Consider the following 24,670-nt stretch of genomic DNA (forward strand, 5'->3'; position numbering starts at 1 on the left):
CCACTCGCCAGGTCTAATGTGGAAAAATACTTTGCTTTGTTCAAGCTGGCCAATGACTCCTCAATTCGAGGGAGTGGGTAAGCATCTTTGTGGGTTGCTGCATTGAGCTTCCGATAATCCACACAGAATCGTGGTGTTCCATCTTTTTTGCGCACTAATACGATGGGGGCAGCCCAAGGACTAGCACTGGGTGTAATGATTTTAGAATCCAACATACCTTGAAGCAGGGTTTTCACTTCCTGATACATTTTTGGTGGAATCTGCCTGTAGCGTTCCCTCACAGGCGGAGCATCACCAGTGGGAATCACATGCTGGACGGTGCTTGTCCTGCCATAATCTTCATCATGTGTGGCAAAAACTGCTCGATGTTTGTGCAGCAGGGTCTGCATTTTTTCTCTCTCCTCTGCAGATAAACCAAGGTCAGCTACATCAGGCAATGAACTCTTTTCAGTATGTTTACTTTTCTCCAGGCTTACTTTAACAGCATTGGTGCTGACCCGGACCATACTCACACTATGCTCTGGTGTGATATCGGCTGGATCAACCTCACACGTCTTAGCTAGTTTCTGATGTCTATAAAGATACATTGGGGAGTCATTTGGATTTTTGATTTTAATTAGAACTCTCCCCCTTTGAACTGTTGACAGGGATCGAGCTACAAAAAGTCCACCCACCTCCTCAGGTTCCACGAGGCACTGGTAGTCTTTTCCACCTGGTCCCGCCTTGGTCCGGCCCCACAGCAGCACCTCACTCTGAGCTGGAACTCTCACAGGACGGCGATTGATGGTGCGCACGTGCCCAATGGAGCCATCTGGAGCCACAAACTGTGCCTGTGTGGAACAGATTTTAAAGGCCATAGCCCACGCCTGTTGTTGGCACCGACTGCCAGAAAGACAGTGCAAGGGCTTGTTGTCCATGTTTCTCCAACAACTTCTAATAATGTTCATGCCCACCACCCCTTCTGTATCAGTTAGGCAGTGATCTTTAACAACCAGAAACCCACCCTCAGGAACTTCGACTTCTCCAACTTTAACAGGTAACAACACATAACCTAAATAAGGAATGTCCAGTCCATTAGCAGCTTCTAAGGTCAGCCAGCTGTCAGCCTCCTTAAGCCGTTCACCTTTTTCTGCAAAATGTTCCAAGAAAAAACTGTTCTTCATCAACGACACATTTGACCCTGTATCAAGGATGCAATTAACAGGGACATCACCAAGCAACAGGTTAACTTTAGGGACATCTCCAATTAATTTGTGTGTGTCTTCATGTAGAGGCCCATTCACTTCTGAACACCCCACTGTCTGGGCCGCCACAGTGGTGTATTCTAGTTTAACGATGCTGACCTTTGTCTGTTTGTGCATGAGCGTGCTATATGTCCAGGTTGAGAACAAAGGTTGCAAATGGGATTACCCTGACCATCATACCGGTTTGCTGAACCTAACCGGGGTTGGTTCCTCCTCGGTGGTCCACTTCGAGGGGCAGGCTGGCTCCACTCTGCACCCCGTGGTGCCCTCTGGTGCAGCTCTGACCGGATCTCTTGAATTAAAGACTGGGACAGTTCATTAAATTTATTTGACATTTGTGTGTTCATTTCATCCCTTAATTGTGTCTTGATTTGTTCCAAATCCTTTACATGAGGAGTATTAACTTGGTTGTGTCCCCTCATGGCAAGGCAGTGTGCTTGTTCAAATGTTTCCCCATATGCTTGTTCCTTTAAGGAGAGCTCTGCCTTGATGGTCTGAAACGTCAGACTATCATCCAATAGAATCTTGGCTCTGAACTCCCCCCTCGTCGCAGAGTCTCTCAGCCCCTCAATCAAATGATCTCGGAGCAACACATCGTCATCTCTGATGCCCCTTGAGTCTTTTTTCTTGAGCCTAAGAAAGTCTTCCTGCAGTCTCAATGCAAAAGAACTAATGTCCTCATGTGGCTCTTGGCGGGCATTAAAAAACTGAGAGCGCAGGACTGAGGCAGTGGCTCTATCCCCATACAGCTTATCTAATTCCCCAAAAATCAGCTCAGCTGTGTTGCGCTTCTCTGGAGGTAAAATCAAAATCTCTCTCTTAGCTTTTCCCTCCAGACAACATAGCGTTAATTTAGCTCTAAAATCGTTTGGGACTCCTTGTAAAGCGAAGGTAGTTTTCAGATTACTCTTCCACTCTCCTAAACCAATGTCTGAATCTCTTCCTTTAAATTTAGATGTCATCAGATTAAACATAGGAACCATACCAACCGGTCTGGACATTGCACTAGGAGCTTGGTTTTCTCGACTAGGACCAGGTTGAGGCTCACTTTGATCTGTCATGTTGGCCTTGCCCACCACTGGTTTCTTTTTTGGTCAATCCTGCCGACAACGCCAGTTGTAAAGTGTTCTTTGACCAACCAGTGAAAGTGGACAAGGCAACACAAGACAAAAAGGTACGGTTTAAAGGAGTCCTTTTTATTTATAGAAATATATAAAACTAATCAAGTCTATGGGGGAAGTAATTAAAAGAGTCTGGAGGAGGTGGCTGAGAGCGTGGCTCCGTGTGGCCTGGTGAGTGGCCGGGCTTCACTCACACAGGCTGGCAGGCTGGCTGGATCTGCTGGTCAGTTGGTGAACTGGTTCGGTGTCAAGGCTGTATCATCATTGCTGGCGCTATGTGCTGTGCTGCTTACAACTGCTGCAGACTGCTGCACTCCACTTCGTGGCTGTAAAGCGCTTCTGTTCAGCCCTTGAGGTTCCAACCTGACCCAGCGTCCAAAGTGACTCCAGCCTACGCCACACGCCACCTGTCACAGGGAAGATCAGAGGGAGGCTGAAGGAGAGAGTGTGTGTGGGTAATTAAGCTGGTTGCCGACCTATCCAGCACACCTGTTTCCAGTTAGCCCGTCACCATGCAATCACTGCAGACACACTCACAGCAAAATCCACCACAGTGTCACACCAATACAAAGATTACTAGCCGATACAGCTTTACCCTGTTACACGATGTTGGTGATGCAAATGATAAGAGAGTTAAGGTGCTTGTCTGTTTGCAAGATGTGTCAAATTATGTAAGAAAATAAAAATGCAATTATTTTTAACCTATGCTTTATTATCTGAACATGCTTTATATATCTTCAAGGTGATAAATAAACTTATTTTATCTATGACATTTTGCAAGTTATACATTGTACATCGTCACTGAGTATTTTCTCCTCTTATGCTCTACTACGTATAATTCAAAACATTAATTATACAATAATTTGTGTGTGGGCAAATATGTTCTGCAGTAAATCTCTGCATCCTCATTATTGGCACGTTAAAGCTGCTTTAGGAGTAACAACCTTCTAGCTTGTCCCATTTTTCCAATGAGACCTGCAGGTTTAGTCTGATGGAATAGCGCTGCTGGTATTTCTGTGTGGAAGTGGGTGTGTCCAGAGGGGCACAACGGAGGGGGGGAAGCCAGGGCTTTATCTCTAAGACCCAGGCTGGCCAGCATCACCCTGCTTGGCCTCGTGTATCGAATGAAGGAAAGAAGGTTAACACACAAGCAGTCCCAGCCAACATTATACGGTTTAATTTTACTGACCGACATCTTTGCAATATTTAACTTACAGTACTGCAGATCAAATCACACGTTAGCGTTCCTCTAATATAATATTATATATTTATATATATATATATATATATATATATATATATATATATATATATATATATATATATATATATATATATCTCCATCTCCACTCAAAGGGCAGATGATGGAACACAAATAAAGCTGGTTTGAAGGTGTGAGCAGAGCTTTGAGCACGTTAGGCACAAATAGTTATACTCTCGCAGCTGAACTCTGCTGAATATCTAAGACAACCAAAATGCTGTGAAATGTGAAAACTGTAAAAAAAAAAAAAATACATATTATTCCCACACTCATTGTGGGATGCCGTTTTTGCCTTTTGAAAGGTCAAGTGAAGAGATTACTAAGGTGAAGTAGCTCTCTGTAGTTCTTCCTTACCAAGTATGTCTCTGTGATGATGAAGAACAGACTTTGCAGCTGCGCCCCAGAGACACAGAGAACATCAGCAACATCCGCAAGTGTTTTAAAAAAAAAAACTCAATAGCTAATTTGGACAGATGGAGATAAGGTTGAAAAAGTTCTAAGCTACATGGTTGAGAACCTCTGCTCTGAGGCATGACACCAGTGTGCTGCAGTAATATCAAATCTACATATCATATTTTGCTAAATAACTCCCAACATCACGGTAAATTCATCGTGTTGCAACAAAAAAACCTTTAGTTTGTGCAATTAAATGTGTGACCCATCAGTCCTCTCTGTGGTTTCACAACCAAGCAGGAACAGCCTGACACAGCAGAGCGGGCAGAGGCGACTGTAGAGCAGCGTTGTGAAAGCACCTCTTCCTGTTGTGTGGTCCTGAGACCGGGTGTATAAGGGCTTCCTAGAGCATCCACTTGTTTTTCGTTTTCCCCCTCTCCCTTTCTCCCATGCAGTGGTTGCCTTGCCACATGTCCAAACACACACACACACACGCACACACCCACACACACACACACCCACACACACACACACACACTCACCCCTGCCACCACCTCTCCTCCAGGAAACTCATTGGCCGTCAATGAGACAGCACTAACTGAAGGCGTTTCCTGGAGCCGAGGACTCAGGCAGAGACGCAGCAGCACCACTGCACAGCTGCAGCACCACTGCACAGCTGCAGCTCACCCCAAACTTCCCTATGACTTATGCAACCCCACCCCACCACCAGGCTGAAGCCCATCTCCAACCGCATCCCACATCCACCCTGAGCCTTTCCCACACAACCGCACGCCTTAGCTGTTACATGAATCTGTTGCCACTCGATTGCTTGGACACACACACACACACACACACACACACACACACACACACACACACACACACACACACACACACACACACACACACACATTAATGCACAGGCACATCTAAAACATGTTGTAACATTTCCTACTACTTTATAGACTAGGCCTGCATTTCAGATACTCCACTGTATTTATTTAACAACATTAGCTACTATTCCCTTTGCAGATTGATTAGTAATACAAAATTAAAAACAAATAATACATGATGATATATTATTATACCATATTCCACCTGGCAGTGTTTAAAATAATGCATTTCTCCTTGCTGTAAGTGGCGTTTTCTTGCAGAGGCCATTGATGATGGATGGATGGATGCCTCTACTACAGCAACTCCGGATTAAATCTGACGGCCGGCCAACACTAGAGCTCCGTAGTACGGAGAGGAAGAGAGGTTTTCGGACCTTTAATGAGGAGAATTACGTCCGCACTGAGTGGCTAGCTGGTAGCGCCAAGCTACAGCGGCTATTCTGCTGGCCCTGTCTCCTGTGTGTGTGTGTGTGTGTGTGTGTGTGTGTGTGAGAGAGAGAGAGAGAGAGAGAGAGAGAGAGAGGCGTGTGTCAGTCCTGGTAAAATGATGCTGGGCGCTCTAGTTCCTCTGACCACGGGAAATAGCAACATATAAACTGCAACATCCGTTTTTCTGCTCCCACCCCGTAAAACATCTTAGAGGTTGTGTCTCGCTTCCTCGGAACTGTTCCCTACGCCACTGGTTACCATAAAATCCTCATTTAACCCTGTAAAGCCCAAACCATTAAATAATTGACAGAAAATTCCAATTCTTTGAGCAAACAAAAAATCTTTTTTTCAAACATCAATTTCCATATAGGAGTTTTAATTTGTATCATATTTGATACAGTGGGCCACAATGCTCAAAGATTCTTTTTTTTCTTGAACAAAAAATACATAAACAAATCCAACAAATCCAACAAAAACAATGCAGAAATGGAACTGGCAGGGTGGAAGTCTGGAAGACATAACATTTCAGTTATTTTTACTCATTTGGCGGTTCACACCCTTTTTATTTTGAGTAATGGTAGGCTTGAAAACAGTTTCTGTCCTTGTTCAGACAAAGATGCACTCTGCATTTCTCACAGTACACATGGGCAAAGTGGCCTACGCAGTGCTTGCATCTCTGTCGGGTTTCCCATGTTGGGAAATGATGAAGGCCATCCTTTCTCACATCAAGGGGAGGGGTTGGCGTTGCTTCTGGAGAGGACAGTGGTCTGCCACACTTTTTGACCTTTCCTGCGCTTGTGAGGGCGGTGCCAACAGAAGCCTGAAACCTTTGAAGGGGCAGGGCTTTCTGCCTGGGCTGCAGTTTCTCCTGGTCTCTTCTGTAGCGGATCCATGCATTGATTACTGCCACTGTAACAGTGTGCCACCAAATGTAGATGTACCATCTTCGGGATCTGAAGTTGAACTTGTACAGTGCAGATAGCATATCAAGAAGGTCAACGCCTCCCATGAACCTGTTGTATGTGTCAACAATGGCTGGTCTGGGAACCATTATGTAGGTTTTGGCTTTCCGATCCCAACGCTTCACATTGCCCAGTGGTTCAACACCAACAAAAGAAGAGAGCAGGTTCACAGCTTTGTTGTCATACCATCTCACGATGATGTTTTCTTCCTGATTTACTCTGGAGTCCAGAGACCCCCTTCCCTTTATCTTCAGTTCTTTCTCATCCATCATTTTGCAGTTCTTCAACCTGTTCATTCGGACTGTCCCTATGTAGTAGATTCCTCTTTGTTTCAAATGCTCCACCAATGGAACTGATGTAAAGAAGTTGTCAGCAAAAACTTTGTGATTTTTTCCTGCTGGAAGGGTTGAGGTCATTTTCAGGACAACATCTCCTGTAGCACCAACATCAGATTTCTCTTTGTCTGGATTTTCTCTCCCTTGGCACACGTCAAAGTCATAGAGATAGCCACTTTGGCCGGCACGTCCCCACATCTTGAACCCCCACTTGTGAGGTTTTCCTGGCATGTAGCATCGTAGATGTGATTTTCCTTTGAAAGGCACCATGATTTCATCAACAGCGTGACATTCCTCAGGAGGTATGCAAAGAAATCGTTGGCGTAGTTTCTCTAACCATGGCCTGAGTTTCCACACTTTATCCTTTTTTGCATCCTCAGACACATTGAGGTTGTCCTGAAAGTGAATCAGCGTCAGCAAATTCAGGAACCGACCCCGTGACATCACATCACACACTGGGGGGTACCTTGTCTCCATCTCCCAGTAAGCTCGTACGTTGGGCATCTGTACTAACCCCATGTGCATGTACATACCCAGAATTTGCTAAATTTCTTGGGCATTTGTGTTCACTGACTTTCCATTTTTCTGCACACTGTACAAGTTTGTTTCTTCTGCAATTTCCTGTAGCATTTCCTCAGTCACAAAATCTTTGAAATACATATATGGTGTCCAGTCAAGCCTCTCTTCAGAGTCTTCCTCAACACATTCCACAAACTCAACAGATGGAGGTTCAAACTGTTTTCTTCTCCACCAATACTCCTTCTTTTTCACTTTGCCCCTTGCCAACTGCTTTAGTGTTGTGTCCTCTCCTGGGACTTCTGGGCCTTCATCATCATCATTACCATCTGGGTTTTCCTCTTCCTCATCATCACTACTATCTGGGTTTTCCCCAATCCTTGCAGTAGGAGTCCATTCCTCATCCTCCTCCTCATCCTCATCATCTTCCTCGAGCTGCTCCATGTCACTTGAATTCCCATCCATAATCATCTTCAGAGCATCTTCAACACTGATTTGTTTTGCCATCTTAAACACACATGCACACAAAAAAACAGATTATTGTATATTTTTTCTTTGAATTTGTCAGGTTTTAGTGAAAATCAGTAAGCAAAACGAAGTTGCTATCAATCATACCATTGCAACACCCAACTAGTCAGCAAGTTGCATATCTAATTCTTTGCTCTGAATGTACCAAATAATGTAATTTAAACATTTAATTTGTTTACTTGAAAAATAAAAAGACTGTATGTTGCTTGATATTATTTATAATGCATGAAATACAATAAAATGACAATTGACTTATTTAGAGTTACATGACCTTATACACCCGCTGTATAAAATTTGATATGTCATTTTTAACATGGTTTTACTAAACCATAGATTATGAAATATTAAGTAATTTCACATTGCATCAACCCAGTAACTGTTCCTATTGATGTTTCACAAAAAATTATAATTTTTTTCTTACCTTAACCTTTTCAAGATTGGCAAAGTTCTTCTGCAAAATTCACATGTGTCCACTTCCTGGTTAATGGCAGTCTTGTAACATGGCTGGAAAGCCCTCTAGTGAGCAGATTACTGCCCCCTGGTGGATTATCCGTGTACTGCATGTATATAATTGTATACATCGGGTTTTTCAGGGAAGAAATTGCCACACTGCTCATGTGGAGGGCTCAAAAACTCATGTATCACATATGATACGTTTGGCGTTATAGGGTTAACTGAATTAACTGAATTTTGCGGCACATCAAATTAGTGAAGGCTCTGAATATGGACCCGCAGCCTAATATGAATTGGTTTATATCAAATAATTAAAAAAAATATGAGGAAATTAAGTTAATTAAGAAAGCGTTTGATAATTGAGAGGCATCGCGGATAGAATGTGTGACCCCTATGCCAAAAAACAGTAGTTTTTTTAATTTATAACAAGGGATATTATTCCCCTGTGACATGGATGCAGCACGGCCTGAATGCTGCGCTGGGCAACCAGTGCGCATGCTCAAAGAATTTGTAGGCGGCGGAGTATCCGCGTCTCTGATTGGCCAGTGAAACAGCGACAAACCGCTGTTTCACTGATCGTACACTTGGACATTGACAGTTGGAAAGGATGGCGTATCAGAGCCTTGGAGCTAAAGAGGTACGATTGACAGCATTTCTTCTTCTATGTAACCGCTAACTGTAGTATTTCTTGTTTTAAGTACGCTAACTGTAGATAATAAAACGTAGCTACAGCGAAGCTATATAGCTTTCCTAGCGAGCTAGCTAGTTAGCTATGATCTATGCTAAGTTATCATGTTGCCATATCAACGCAATGCACCCGTTACAAAAATGTCGTTAGCTAAATTAGCTCTTTCGGGAAACTCCCATGATTGCAAGCTAACTGAACTACCGTCAGACATTTGACAGCCAGTGTTTGTTTCCGGTCACACAGCTAACCAGGCCCGGTTCTACGGGGGTGCATAAGCATGCATTGCACCCCCCAAAAAATAGTTTGCACCCTCAATTAAAAAAAAAAAAAAAGATTTTCATTTTTAGAAATATGATAACAATAATAAAATACTTGCTCACAAAACAAATTGTAGTTAAACTTGTGACAATTTCCATTAAATACCGTTGAGATATGAGCTTCCAACATCACTCTGACTGTTCACCAAACTGTCAAAATCACTCCGCATTTATGTATGGTGTTTTGTTTATATGTTGCTTGGCAACAGTCCGCTCAGTGGGGATCTATTTTTGTTGGCGGAAGCAATTTCATCCGTTTATATGATTAAATAAACAAACAAATCACAATCTATTGTCAATTATTATTATTATTATTATTAACAGTACATTTTACGAAATATAACTGTTGTATAAAGTAATATCACGCTCGAGGTCGCAATGTTGTCGCTCTATATCAGCGCTGCTGTGATAGCCTTCGGCGGCCGGTGGCCGGCCGCGTCGTGTGTCGTGTGCAAAATGCGCGCACCCTTAGTATATCTATGGCGCGCACGGCAGTGAAGCACAGTAAATGTTTGTTGTCCCAACATGTCAGTAGAACTACGCAGAAGTGCTTGTCTATGGTAGAGAGGCCTGTGTGTATAAAAGCGAAGTCTGAACTGAAGCTGGGTAGCTGGTTTTAGTATAGTACTGGTGCACCCTCTGTAATCTCAGATGCACCCCAAGGCATTCTGTTCTGGAACCGGGCCTGCAGCTAACACACAACCTCGTTGTCTGTTCCTTCTAGTTCATGGATAAAAGGGTGCCAAGGAATCCCAAATATGAACATGTCAAAACCAAGCTGGACACAGGTACATGTACTACAATGTAACAAACTGGCGTCATTTGCTATGACAGGTATAAATGCTTATTGCTTATATTCTTTATTTATAATACAGGATGTAGCTATACTAAGTATATGGAAAGACAGGATTACATCCAAAGAAGTAAGTTCCTCATTTATTTCTGTGACCCAATTTTTATTTGAAACACTGTAATATATATAAGGGTGAAAACAACAGGACTCATTTGAAGAGGGATCAGCATTGGCAAGTCATTTTAAAATGTTAATATTTCTACTCTATGCACTTTATTTGATGCACTCTAACATCACATTTGTTTTATATTTTAAATTCAGTAAAAAAAGAAAACTTGAATCCAGAATTATTATTTTTTTACATGACTTAACTGTAATTTCCAAGTCCCAAATTGTATAGATATAAGTATTGTCTTCCTAACAGTCCTAACAGTCCTTAGAAACACTTTCCAGTCTGCCCAAAAACGGCAGTGCTGGTGTTAAGTGAAGCACTAGGGGGGTGAGGAGGAGGACTTGGGAGAGCCAGGTGAGCTGTGTTCAGTACGGCTCCCTGGGACGGCTAAAGTAACTACACAGTTGTTTTAAGTAATAATCAAACCCAGCGATCCCATCAGGTGTCTGACTTTTTGAGTATCATCAGGACTTTCAGGCTCCTTCCTACTCAAACCCCCTTTTTTTCAGATTTCAATTACCGAAACGATGAAATATTCAAACGGTTAAAGTTGACGACCTTTGCACAAATGGTGAGCATCAATGTTTATTTTCTTGCAATACTGTGAAGGCTTGCACAATACATGTGTCGTATTCCTGGGAAAATCCATTGTCCAGTTATGTCTGTATTGGAGATGGCGGGAAGAGAAACCCTGATCCCCTTACAGTGTTTAATAGTTGATGGACTACTTGCTAGAATGGTTTTGAGTGGACGGCTTTGAATTCTTTTAGCTCGGTTAGTTACGTTCATTTACAGACAGCAGGATAATATTCTCTTTGCGTTTCCTCTTTGTGTTCCCGGTGCAAACGTCTCAGATTCCTAAACCTGTTTTTCCTCTCAGATACTTCAGGTCGCCTCTGCAGCCGATCTGAATGAAAATGAGATTGACAGCGAATCACACGACCCAGGAGGTAACTAACACAATTACTCATTCAGCCAACATTGGGAAACTTTATTTATGTCCAGATGGGCCCTTAACATTTTAAAATTGGATTCAAACTGTCTGTCGCTGTCAGTGGATGTGGGTTAATTTCCCCCTCGCCTCTGTCAGATCGCCAGGATGCAAGAGCCGAAGACGTCTGCCGTGCTGAGAGGTCAACCCTGCTCAGGTACCGTGCAGCTATGCACCCTGGGAAACATTACTGAATACATCATACTGCACACAACACGCCATATCGCTCCTACCTTACCTGGTGTTGTGTCTGAAGGCAAATACTGTTTGTGTGTGTTTGCACCTCTGAGTATGTGCAGCGGCAGCGTTCCCAGGTAGTAGGGGGCTGTGACTCATAACGGGGATCCTGCCATCTGCTCCTTTACTGTATTCCACACATCCACACACTGACACACACACATCTAGCGATCACAACCCCGAAAAACAAGCACACCTGTAAACGACGCCCACCACACCTGTATCTACACTCAACGTGTCCCCCCTCTGGTACACAGCACAATAACCTCACTCAGTATGTTTTCACCTGCGTCCTCTTAAAAATGAAGTTAGAATACGCTTGCTTATATTTAACCTTGTCATGGTAAACGACTTTAAGGAAACCCGTCACATTCACCAAAATCATTTCAATAAATATTTTTTCCTTTTTGGTAGCTAAATTGCCACTGCATTTGTTTGGCAACCCACACTTGCATCGTATAACAATAAAGTACCTCATCTCATCAGTTATTTTCTTAAATTGGATTACTAATTTTGTCTTATTGCTTACTTAACATTATTAAGAGTGCTGGAACCAAAATGTCTATGAATTCAAAACCCGTACAAACAAGGAACTTAAGGAATCCTCAATTTAAAGTGTAGAAAAAGTTTATTGTTACGACATGAAACCTTTAACTGGTTATAAAACCGCCTCCAATTAATACCTCAATTCCCCACAAGACGAAATAGTTCACCAGAAACTCCTTGATCTCAGACTCTGGTTCCACTGGTGGGAAGGGAGGCATGGGAGATCAAGGACCAGGGCAGCGTGGGGCAGACTGTCAGACCCTGTAGCAGTAAAAAGAGAGGTTTTCTCAAGGGAATCTGGTGCTCTGAAACACTACTAAAATCATAACCAGATGAAAGTCCCTCGTCGAATCGTCCAACAACACATTACTGCATCTCTGACACATTTACAGCTTCAAACTTGTTACACTTACAGTGTTATTACCGGAGTGGGAGAGCTGAACCTCAACAGGAAGCATCAGGAGATGGAGACCACGTTGGTGTCCAGCCCCCAGCTCGGCGAAAGGCCCTACTCCGACTGCCCCTTCCTGCTGCTGGACGCACGGGACCGCGACCAATACGACTGCTGCCACATTATTGGTGGTAGGTGTCAGCATCACCAAGCCTCTTATGAAAAAGGATTTCTTGTTTTAATCCTCTCTCTCTCTCTCTCTCTCTCTCTCTCTCTCTCTCTCCCCTACAGCACACAGTTGGCCCGTTGTCAAGCTGTCTCAAAGAATGCACCCCTTCACCAAAGACATGCTGAAATATGTATCCTTCAATGCAAACGACACACCTGACCAGCCCTTTTGAAAAGCAGTCAACTGACCATCGTCTTGTCTGAACTTAACCCACCATCCGTAGAAAAACGCAGCTGGGAAGATGGTCATCGTGTACGACGTGGATGAGACTGTAGCCATCCAGGCCGCCAACATCATGTGTGAACGGGGATTCGAGAATCTGTTTCTGCTGTCTGGAGGTAAAGTAGCAGCTGAGTGGAGCTCACATCTGTGCGTGTGGTTGCATGTATGAGAAGAGCGATCGTCCCACTCTGCTGTCCTCTGCCAGGTCTCAAGGTCATCGCTCAGATGTTCCCAGAAGGGCTGACGACGGGCTCCATCCCAACCTCATGCATGACCTCTCCCAAAAAGCTGAAGGTGAAGAAGAGCTCCCGACCGCCGCAGCCACCGCCGCAAGCAGCAGAGGAGCGCTGGCGCTTTACCTCCGACGAGGTGGCCCAGATCCAGAGACAGCTGGAGGAGATTCTCGCCAACAGTAAGTCACACTGTCAGTGTCACTGTGAGTGACGTTTTGTGTAAATGTTTTTGGTTCGTAGAATTTTGACAAACTAGTTTCAGAAATTGTGGCTTAGCAATTGTAGAGAAACTGTAATTAGAGCATTGTTTAGGCGTTTCCCTGGGAAAACTCGGCACTAAGTTTGAGGAAAATAGAGCCAAAGTTCTGACAAAGTTATTATTTGTGACTTTATAAGCAGTCTTTGATGTCCAGAGGAAATTCCTTGGAAGATTTGCCTAATTTAAACTAGAATTAATTCATTATTGTTCTATTATTAGAACATTATTCAAAAAACTAAGACCATACATCAGAAAAAGTTGCCGGTTCCGTCACTCTGCTGCCCTTCAGTGTTTGCATTTGTTTCCTGCAGGACGCCGGTCCAGCCGCGGGTCAACCAGCAAGTCCCGGCCTCAAGCACCCAACTTGAGGCCGGGACGCTCCTTGGCAGCTAGAAAGGACGGTGGCAGGCTTCAGTTTAACTGATCAGTTGTTAACTTCACTGTTTAAAAATATAAATAAATAAATTGCAAAAAAAACTTTTATTGTCCAGCAAATGTGTGGTTATTAGTTGGTTTTAATGACATTATTTTATGGAAAGAGGTTGTATAATCATTTATATTTGATGTAATATAACAGTATATCCATCCATCCATTTTCTACCGCTTATCCTGTATTTAGGGTCACGGGGGGGCTGGAGCCAATCCCAGCTGTCATTGGGCAAAGGCAGGGTACACCCTGGACAGGACGCCAGTCTATCGCAGGGCCGACATGTAGAGACAGACAACCATTCACGCTCACATTCACACCTATGGGCAATTTAGAGTCTCCAATTAACCATATATATATAACGGTATATGACACTCAAAATAATGTGATTCATCTTTCAAAACATGTCATAAAACTGTTGAAAAACTAGATATTGGGTTTAAAATTGCAACAATTTAATGTTAATTTTAGATCACATCAAATGTATATTTAGTTATTTTATGTTGTTTTTAACGTTTAATTACAAACATTTTAGGTTTGTAACATGAAATGATGTTAATTTTAGATCACATCAAATGTATATTTAGTTATTTTATGTTGTTTTTAACGTTTAATTACAAACATTTTAGGTTTTAAAACAATGAAATTACCCATATAGATGGTAAATTAACATTGAAACAAGAACAGCTACAATTTCCCATTCTCAGTATTTTTATTCAACTGTAACAGGTAACCAATATTACAGCAATATTCAAAAATCAATTACATTAAAATGACTGGCTCTAAATCAAAACAAAAAAAAAATCAACTGAATTGGAAAAGAAAAAAAAAAAGTTGAGTTACCAATTCACAGTATTATTTCTATCCAAGGCATCCATTACTTGTGAGCACTTCTTATTCCCTCCACTCGTAGTCTGATATTTTGGTGATCAGTGTGAAAACCTTTGGACTGACTGCAGGTTGTTTTTGGTGGTGTTCCACCCCACTTTTGATCCCTTGTCTGGATTTATCTTGAAGAGGCACTTGTCAAATGAAAAGAAAACAACTTTAGTAACTGTGGACTGTACTGTAATTTAATGTTTTCATACTTTTGCAAAAAGGCTACACAACAGTGTAGACAGAGCTTGCTTGAAAGAGTGTTTGGACAACATTTACATTTAGGTCATTTAGCAGACGCTTTTGTCCAAAGCGACTTACAATAAGTACATTTGTCAAAAGAAAGAAACAAAGGAACCACAACATATCATTGCCGATAAAGTAAGAGCTAAAAATAGAACAAGTGTTAGATCCTCATCTGAGTAAAGTAGTAGCTGTTCAGCAAACATACCTTAAGAACAACAGTGCTATCATCAAAGTGCTATAGGTAAAGGACAAACAGGGAACTGTGGAACAGTGACGTAAAATTAACATGCAAGGACTATGTATGTATATTGTGTATGAATGCATATGAATGTTTGAAGGTGGTCGGAGGGGCCGTTTGGCGCGAAATGGCAGCCACGCTTCCCTCAGTCTGCCCCAGGACAGCTGTGGCTACAAACTAGTCTGACAGCACTAAAAAAATGCATAGACATAAATGTAATAAATTGTTATTGTTAAAATAAATTATATACCAGCAACTTGGTAAAAAAAAAAAAAAATCTAAGTTTAGAAGAATTGTATTTAAGTGTAAACCTTTTTAATGCAGCAACAAATTGGTCAACACTTAAACAGGAATTAAAATTCTAGTACGTAATATAAACAGAGAATTAAATATAACTACCCATTGTCTCCGATACCCGGTCAGCGATTTGAGTCAGCATCAGTATCATCACACACGATGAGTGACGAGGACTGTTGCCCGCTGGCAGCCTCCTGAGCAGGCTGACCACCTACAGGGCTAATCTCCCGCTGGAGAAAGACAACAGCAAACAGTTTGAGGGTGTTTGTAGAACGGTGCCGTCAGTGCAGGTGCAGCATTGAGGATCTCCAGAGATAGAAACTGACAGTTGACGGTGATAAGATTTCTTAAACAGGCCAGTCTCTCACCTCTATGACCTTTGCCATATTTCTATTCCCTGAAAGGTCAAGCACTGACATCTCCAACCTGCTGTGTTGCTTTGCACATAATTACTACTTTAATAAGCCGTTGGTTTGTTTGTTTCTCACATAAGTTTGAATGTGGACCATGTCATAGCACCAGGAGAAAATTCAGATTTTAACATGCACTTTAACATGCATAAATACTATAAACAGAGCTTAGAAAAAAAATGTTAAAATATCCTATTTCAAAGACCCCCTCAAAACTCACAAATAACTTGAACAAAGAATTTGTTCTTTAGATATGACTTGGACAGCGATGATGGTCAGATACGGATATTAGCTTTTTTTCATGGTCTGGTTTTAGTCTTTTGAATGAATGCGACACCTTTTTTTTTCTTTCAAACTCAGTAAAATGTGTCCTATGTTCAACCCAAGCCTGAAGCATCAGCCTGGGCCACATTTCTGTCTGCTTCATCTCCAGCACTTGCTCTCTCTTCCCAGAGTCCATCCTGTGTTCCTAAATGAGGAGAGGGGATACGCACAGATGGTGCCTGAGCAAAGCCAGAGATGTGTTGAAGAACACACACAAGCACACATTATATATATATATATATAGTCACGTGTTTACAATGCAAAAGCACACACAAGCAGGCGAAAGCATGTGCACTGACATCATGAGCAAGCAAATGTCCGAAACGTTTGTTAAAGCCAAACACACAGAGTCCATGTGGAGAGCGCAGCCCGAAGGGGCCAGCACATCCACACAGAAGGTCAGGCTGAGAAGGACAGATGATGATGATGATGATGATGATGCACATCAGACTTTAATACCCAGGGGACCCCGAGGTGCTCCTCTGGGTGCTGCACACTCAGCCGAAAAACAAACTGGCCCAAAACAACAGAGGGGGCGAAGACTAAGCGTCACAGTTTGGCAAGTTGGAAAGTGATAGTGTATATATAAAGAAAAACGAGAAGATAAACAGAAAAACAGCTTACAGTCAACATCCAGCAGTGCTTATTTTAGAAACAATACATTTCCTGAATTATAGTTACACCTGTACCAAAAGTAGGTCACATATTTGGGGAAATTCATTTTGTTACTGCAGAGTTTAGATCATGTGCTATCTGACTAAATGAGTGAAGCGTATTCCAGCATACTTTTTGGAAATCTCTGTACCTGAATTGGGAGTCTTCTTCATGCTTTGGGTTCGCTGCTGTTCCACTTCTCTCGGTCGTCGGTCAGCTCGGCGCTTCGGTCCTCGGAGGAAACTCTGGACGTGTCCGTCTCGCGCGGTTCCGCCGTCCGATGGACCGGAGTGGACTTTGTCTCCTTGCACGTCGCTGCACAGTGCGTGAAGACCCCGTGTGACTGCGGGCTGAGCAGATGCACAAATGCCGTGTGATCAGCTGAGCTCGATGATGTGCACTTCGGCAGAGTGTCTCGGGACCGCACGACCAGGGTGAAATATATATGAGCGTGTAACCCACTAGTTACTATAGAGTTTGGACCAGAGACTAGGTTCGTAGAGGAGGGTTTAAAGAGGAAGTGACAGACACAATAAATAAATGGAGCCACGGCGTATATTTAAAGTAAGTTGACTGTATTGAACTGTATGAAAATAAAATAAAATAAAAATAAAATTCAATGCAATGACATCTGATTGCTCAATGTTTCACAGTCTCTCTTTAACATAAAACCAAATAAAAGTGTCCAATAGGAACCGTAACGTTCCTTTAATGTTCTTGAATGTTCTTGTTGTTGGTCAGCGCGCTTCAGTCAATTGTGTGTAAGTCAAGTCAGGGGAAAGTTCAAAGAGTCAGGTGTGTGTGTGGTGGTCCTACCACAGACACACTCAGTTAAGGTGAAGAAGGGCTGGATGTCCTTCTCGGGCTCAGGTGCTGGTTCTCTGCTCCTTTGGGCAAGGAACATTTCACTGGCTCACCATCTCCCTGAATCAGGAGAATCCAGATCCACATCAAAAGGTTTCTCAAGGGTCTCAAAAAACCTAGCCTGTATAGAGACAGGGCTATCACTTAACACAGAATCACCAAACTTCTCTTATGGGCATATTCAATACATACTATAAATCTCAACACACTACTGGAACACAATAGTGATTAAATGAAGTATCTTTTTAACTGTACAGTTCTTTTTTTTATCTCAAGGTGAGTATTTTCACACATTCTTAATCATTTTAAATCAACATGAATTATTTTAGCTATTTAACCATGAATTATGATAATTTTAGCTTCTTTACCATGAATTATGATCATTTCAACTCAGTTTTCCACATGAAATATTGTTCATTTGAATCCTTTTTAACCATTTCACACATTTTCATTGAATTATGAACTGAAAATTAGCTAAATGCACCTTTAACACACATCACAATATCAATTCAGTGCTTCAGAGTTTCTGCCTCTGTGATAAATGGACATGTTTAGCAGTATTTAACAGACACACACCCTAAACAGTGCATCTCAGAGTGAATACACACACACACACATGAAAATAAATAGCACACCTCATATTTTAATCAGATTATCAGAGCAAAATATGCAGCTTTAACTCTTTAACTCTCAACTTAAAACACACAGTAAACAGTAGCGGCAGGTCACGTTCATGAGTAAACAAGCTTTCTGCCCTCTCACAGACTGAATCACGATGTGGCTACCCCGGTTAGCATGTGCTAGCGCTAGTTAGCTCGAGCGACTCACCAAGTCTCTGCCGAAAACAATAACCCACAGGTCCTCGACCACCTCTCTGCTTCAGGTAGGTACACTCTCACGGGTTATTCTGTGTTTATAAGTGAGTTAACAACTGCTGTTTTCGTGACTTCTTATTGACTTTCTCTTCCGTGTTTCTCATCTGCTCATACCGCTGCTCGTACCGCTGCTCTGAGAGACGGGATACACACGTGTTGGAAGCGACGCATGCAATGTAGCGTTTGCTATTGTGCTGAGTATTGTCTTCATTTCAAGTGGTAAATGCAGAGTTTATCAGCGGAACAGGAGCATACTTAGGCGTACCGAAGGTAAATGTTGTTTCTGTATGTTTGTGATAAATACGGAATGTTTTATTACTGTTTGTGATTATGAATGCTAACCGCGATTAGCGATTAGCTTGTGCTAACATGCTAGTAGTGATTTTACGCACCTTTGAATGTAGTAGCCTAACGTTACTCTATGTGTTAAGTGTGTGTTACTACAGTATGCTATGTGAACTCGGAATGAGCTCATGGAATTGCACAGAGCCTATGAATATGAGTGATTGGAGCCATGTGTGTATGCTCGCCAGAGATCCGGACCAGGACACACATCTTGGACCTTTTTTGTGCTTTTACCCGACGCGGCGAGCGGCGGCTAGCGGCGGCAGTGCGTGCGACCGGTCAGGAGTCCCCGGGGTTTCTTTTCCTCTCTCCCTCCTTATTCATTCACACCATTCATCCCTTCATCCTCATTTCCAACAAGCAGCATACAAACTGACTGAGGACAGACTGTGAGTACAAACAGTTACCAATACACCGGAATTGACTCATTGCCTTTTATTTTTGCTTGTTTAAGTGAAGTGGTCACCCGGTTTGAGACCTCACCACTCACAAGCCACGATTCAGGCCTGCAACTTTTGTTATTTTCTATATTGGGGTTGTGTGCACACAAGTGTTTATGTAGGATTTTGAAAAGTGTGTAGCATTCAGAAAATATTAAGTGACACTGATATTGAGAGTTTCTTTTTGTTGTGTAAGAAAGATTGTCACCATGTACTACATGTGAAGTAATGTGCTGTGTGTTTATTCTTTTTTAATATAAAAGAGACAAATTACATTCGGAGGAATTTATGTTTATTCTTAGTAGGATTTACATTCTATTTAATTTGTAGTTCTACTAAGTGGAGGCACCAAATAATGTATACACTTACCTTATCTCGGAAAAGGGAAAACATAGCTTTGTCATTTGTTCCATTTTATTAGCACAGGTTAATACGGCACCACACACCAAAACTTAAGAACCCAGAGCCCGCCCTAATATTAAAGTAAAGTAGTGATTCCTTAGTTCATAGGGTAGGGTGCTACAGTAGTATTTATCCATCTTTTGTGGGTGTGTTCTCACTCTCAGTTCACAGAGATAGAAGTAGTAAACTCAGATGTTTATCTAGACCTTGCATGGGTCGCAAACCACACCTAGGTCGTAAACCACACATGGGTCGCAAAACACACACAAATAGCCACAGGCCACAGGTCAGACTGCTGAAGGACTGTGCAGATCAGCTCTGTTAACTCACTTATAGAGCAGTTGTTAACTCACTTATAGAGCAGATCAGCTCTGTGGAGTTCTCCTGCACATATTCAACCTGAGCCTCAGTCTGGAAAGAGTTCCTCTCCTGTGGAAAACATCCTGCGTGGTTCCTGTCCCCAAGAATGCACACCCCAGGGAGCCCAACCACTTCAGGCCAGTGGCTTTGACCTCGCACCTCATGAAGACCATGGAGAGGATCGTCCTCACCCACCTTCGACAGCTTGTGAACAGTGAGATGGACCCCCTGCAGTTTGCCTATCGACCTGGCATTGGTGTGGATGACGCTGTCACCTACCTGCAGCACAGGTCACTCTCACACTTGGAGAGCACCGGGAGCACTGTGAGAGTCATGTTTTTTGACTTCTCCAGTGCTTTCAACACAATCCAACCTTCACTGCTGAGGGGGAAGCTGGAAGGAGCCGGAGTCGACTGCCACCTGGCTGCATGGACCACCGATTACCTCACAAACAGACCGCAGTATGTGAGGCTCCGCGACTGTGTGTCTGATGTGGTAATCTGCAGCACAGGAGCTCCACAGGGTACAGTGCTCTCCCCTTTCCTCTTCACACTCTACACATCTGACTTCAGCTACAACACGGACAGCTGTCACCTCCAGAAGTTCTCCGACGATACAGCCATCGTTGCACGTGTGGCAGAGGGGAACGACCTGGAGTACAGGAAGGTCATCACCAACTTTGTCGCCTGGTGTGAACTGAACCACCTGCGCATCAATGCCAGTAAGACAAGGGAGGTGGTGATCGACTTCAGGAGGAAGCCTCCTCAATCTGCACCGGTGAACATCCAGGGTTTGGACATTGAGATCGTGGAGGAGTACAAATACCTGGGTGTTCACATAAACAATAAAATGGACTGGGCACACAACACAGATGTCCTGTTCAAGAAGGGCCAAAGTCGTCTCCATCTGTTGAGGAGACTGAGGTCCTTTGGTGTGTGCAGGTCACTGCTAAAAACTTTCTATGACTCTGTGGTAGCATCAGCGATCTTCTACGCTGTGGTCTGCTGGGGCTGTGGAAGCTCAGAGAGGGACAGGAAGAGACTCAATAAGCTGGTCAAGAGGGCCGGCTCAGTCTTGGACTGTCCTCTGGACTCCATTGAGGAGGTGGGTGAGAGGAGGATGTTAGCCAAGTTGACATCTATTATGGACAACCCCTCTCACCCCCTACATGAGACTGTGGGGGCCCTAAGCAGCTCCTTCAGTAACAGACTGCTCCATCCACGGTGCAAAACAGAACACTACCGCAGGTCGTTCATTCCATCTGCAGTCAGACTGTACAACACCACAATCTCTTAATGTAGCACCATAAGCACCTTAACATAACCATATCTTGCACTACTACCACTTCTACCTCCTCCATTCTGTGTAATTACTGTGTAATTACTGTGTGCAATAATTACCTTGTAAATACCTTTTATCCTATTTTATTTTATTTTTCTACACATTTATATTTTTCTGTCTCTTAGTGAAATCCCTTCTTGTACTTTTAGTATTTTAAGTCTACTTGTTTTATGTCCCCTGTATATTGGATGTCTGTCTGTCTACCTGCTGGTGTATTTATTGTATGTCTGCTCCACCTGCTGCTGTAACAAGTAAATTTCCCCGTTGTGGGATAAATAAAGGTCTAAAGTCTAAAGTCTATTTACACTAAACCTTCTCATGTTGGTCTTCAGTTCAGATATTTCTCATCAAGAGGTACAACATTTCCATCACATATCCCTCCTGTTTATGCTGATTCTAAGCATAATCATAACATACATTTTGTGAAGTGTGAGAGCGAAAACCCTACCGGGCAGTTCAAAACATTCTTTATTATCCATTATCCTTCTAGAAAGGGAAACTCTCTCACGGTCCCACTGCCCCGGCTACCACCCGCAGGTACTCCATTTGACAAGGCACAGAAATTATATAAAAATAAGCATAAATTCAAAAGCATTTTGATTACATTGTTGCCCCCAAAAACAAAACATAAATGTCCTCGCCAAGCTAGTCAACCTATCGGCCCTGGCTACGGACCTATCCCTACCTAGTTAAACTATCCCTTGCACGTAAAAAGAACAAAAGAAATGGGGTCACCTGCAATATGTACAAATGCTGTGAATATTTTTCTCCTAAGTGGCTCTAGTTGGTCAATTCAGAAATCTACAACTTCAATTAGATTTTCTGTAGCCTCATCATAATCAGTAGAATAAACATATAACAGCAATTATCTGTTAGTCCGTGGTGTCCTTATCTTCATCAAAGAGGTTACCATATAAATCATCATCTGTCAGATCAGAAGTAACATTTTCTTGTGCTGCATTCTCATAGTCCCCTTGGTGATCATCGGTGATGGGGATCCTTTCATACAGCATAGTTGTTTTGGTCACAGCAGTGTCTATGAGTCTATGTAACAGTCCTCTCAAACAGGGGATACAACAACATCCACAAACGATTAGAATGGCAATCATTACGGTTACAGATAACATCACAGCTTTTATAGAACCGGCCCATTTTCCAAAAATGTCCTGGAGCCATCCTGTCAGAGGATCATCAAAACCAGAATTTTCAGACACTGCAGATATATGGAGCTAGAACAGTCTCATAATTCACAAATGCACACAGAAATTCACAAATGCACACAGAAATTCACAAATGCACAAAAAAGATTTACAAATGTATTTGGGGATTTGTATATACATGTGACTCAAAACACAAATACATTTTCAATGCACACACATATGTTTCATTTCATATGTAAGTAAAAAATATTCACATAAAAAACAAGATTCATAAACATATTTCCAATGCACACACAAATCAAAAAAAAAATCACAAATACATGAATGTTAAAGTATTTGCAATCTTCATCAAATACGCATTTGGGGCTTGTTACATTCATATATGAACTGTTGGACCTGTATTTACAAAGTGCTTTTAATTTGTAAACCTCCCTGCATTTGTGTGTGAAACTTTTGAGACTCCCCTGACGTGACTCCGATCCACAAATGCGTTTTTTCTAAGAGGAGGTTGTCTGTAGCCAATCAGATGTCTCCCTCCTTTACAGCCAATCACGTGAGTGCGTTGCGTTGGAGGGATATGGGTGCTAGAGCCAGAATCGACCTTATTTCTGGAGATAATTTCCCTTCTTCCTGTGCTCCCTGTCTTTATGCTGTATAGATTAGGTGTACAGTTATATAAATATCTATTTTTCTTTTATAAAGAAGCATTTTATGGAAGTAATTTATTCCCTCATTCTGGGGAAGATGAACCGGTGCGGGCGGAGTTGTGTTTTAGACTTTTGGGGGAGACACTCACGTGATTGGCTGTAAAGGAGGGAGACATCTGATTGGCTACAGACAACCTCCTCTTAGAAAAAACGCATTTGTGGATCAGAGTCACGTCAGGGGAGTCTCAAAAGTTTCACACACAAATGCAGGGAGGTTTACAAATTAAAAGCACTTTGTAAATACAGGTCCAACAGTTCATATATGAATGTAACAAGCCCCAAATGCATATTTGATGAAGATTGCAAATACTTTAACATTCATGTATTTGTGATTTTTTTTTAGATTTGTGTGTGCATTGGAAATATGTTTATGAATATTGCTTTTTATATGTGAATATGTTTTACTTACATATGAAATGAAACATATGTGTGTGCATTGAAAATGTATTTGTGTTTTGAGTCACATGTATATACAAATCCCCAAATACATTTGTAAATCTTTTTTGTGCATTTGTGAATTTCTGTGTGCATTTGTGAATTTCTGTGTGCATTTGTGAATTATGAGACTGTTCTAGCTCCATACAGATAGAGAGGTTAATCCATTCACCGCCTTAATGATGCTGTCATCAGGTGCTGTATTGTTAGGAATAAACGTACAACACATATCTCCAAACATTTTACATACTCTTTATACTTTTTCAGCCAACAACATGTCTAACGCCATCCTATTCTGCCATGCCATTAAACCAGTCTTATCTAACTGTTGATGTATGCCCCCAATTGCTTCCTTAGTGTAATTCAAAAATCTTTGTTGGTTATAATAGACGTAATTTATCCAATCCACATTTTATTAACGGTTACCTACCAAGCCAGGAGTGATTCACATCCTGCAGCAACCTGATTTATGGCTTTAAACTCATCAGGAACACCTCGAGGAACACCAATTGCATCTATATAGACTCTGTTATCAAATGATCCTGCTGGTGCATTTCTCTTAATACGTGAATTATGTGTCGTCACTTTTTCTAATGTCGTGTCATATGGTAAAATATATGTCTGCATTAATAATTGTACCATAGTACAAGTTCCCTTCCAATCATAATTTTGCTCTGAGTATCTTACCTCCACAGAACCACCATACATCAGCTCTGGCCATGGTTTGATCACTCACTATGCCATCAGTGACATTGCTCTCGCCCTTAATTACATCAATGATGGTTTTGCAGGTTGTCAATATCCCTACTGACACAGTACCTTTGTTTCGTTTCAAGCAGGTATAATTTCCGGTGTACGGCGTAAACCAAGGTGGTTTAATCTGTGGTGACACTGGTGGGAACAGAAGTTTCAAAGTGGGGAAGTTTGTAGCATTCTATGATTTGTATAAATCTAGCATGCAACGAAAACCTTTTGGATCATTATCTGGATTAAGGGGAAAAGGCACTGTGCCTAACCCCGGCCTGGCTGCTGCACATGCTAGACAACTGGAAGAAG

At 42.2% G+C, this 24,670-nt stretch overlaps 1 long non-coding RNA gene across 1 annotated transcript in view; it reads right to left on the reverse strand.

Moving 5' to 3' along the window:
- Positions 1 to 23,853, reverse strand: part of LOC311010616 — an 87,780-nt gene extending 63,927 nt beyond the window's left edge. The window contains exon 1 of the long non-coding RNA XR_014596807.1: positions 23,842 to 23,853. This is a non-coding gene — a long non-coding RNA (uncharacterized lncRNA). The remainder of the gene's footprint in view (positions 1 to 23,841) is intronic.
- Between the last annotated feature and the right edge of the window lie 817 nt (positions 23,854 to 24,670).

This window comes from Eutrigla gurnardus (assembly GCF_963514095.1).
Source record: "Eutrigla gurnardus genome assembly, chromosome: 3".
NCBI lineage: Eukaryota > Metazoa > Chordata > Actinopteri > Perciformes > Triglidae > Eutrigla > Eutrigla gurnardus.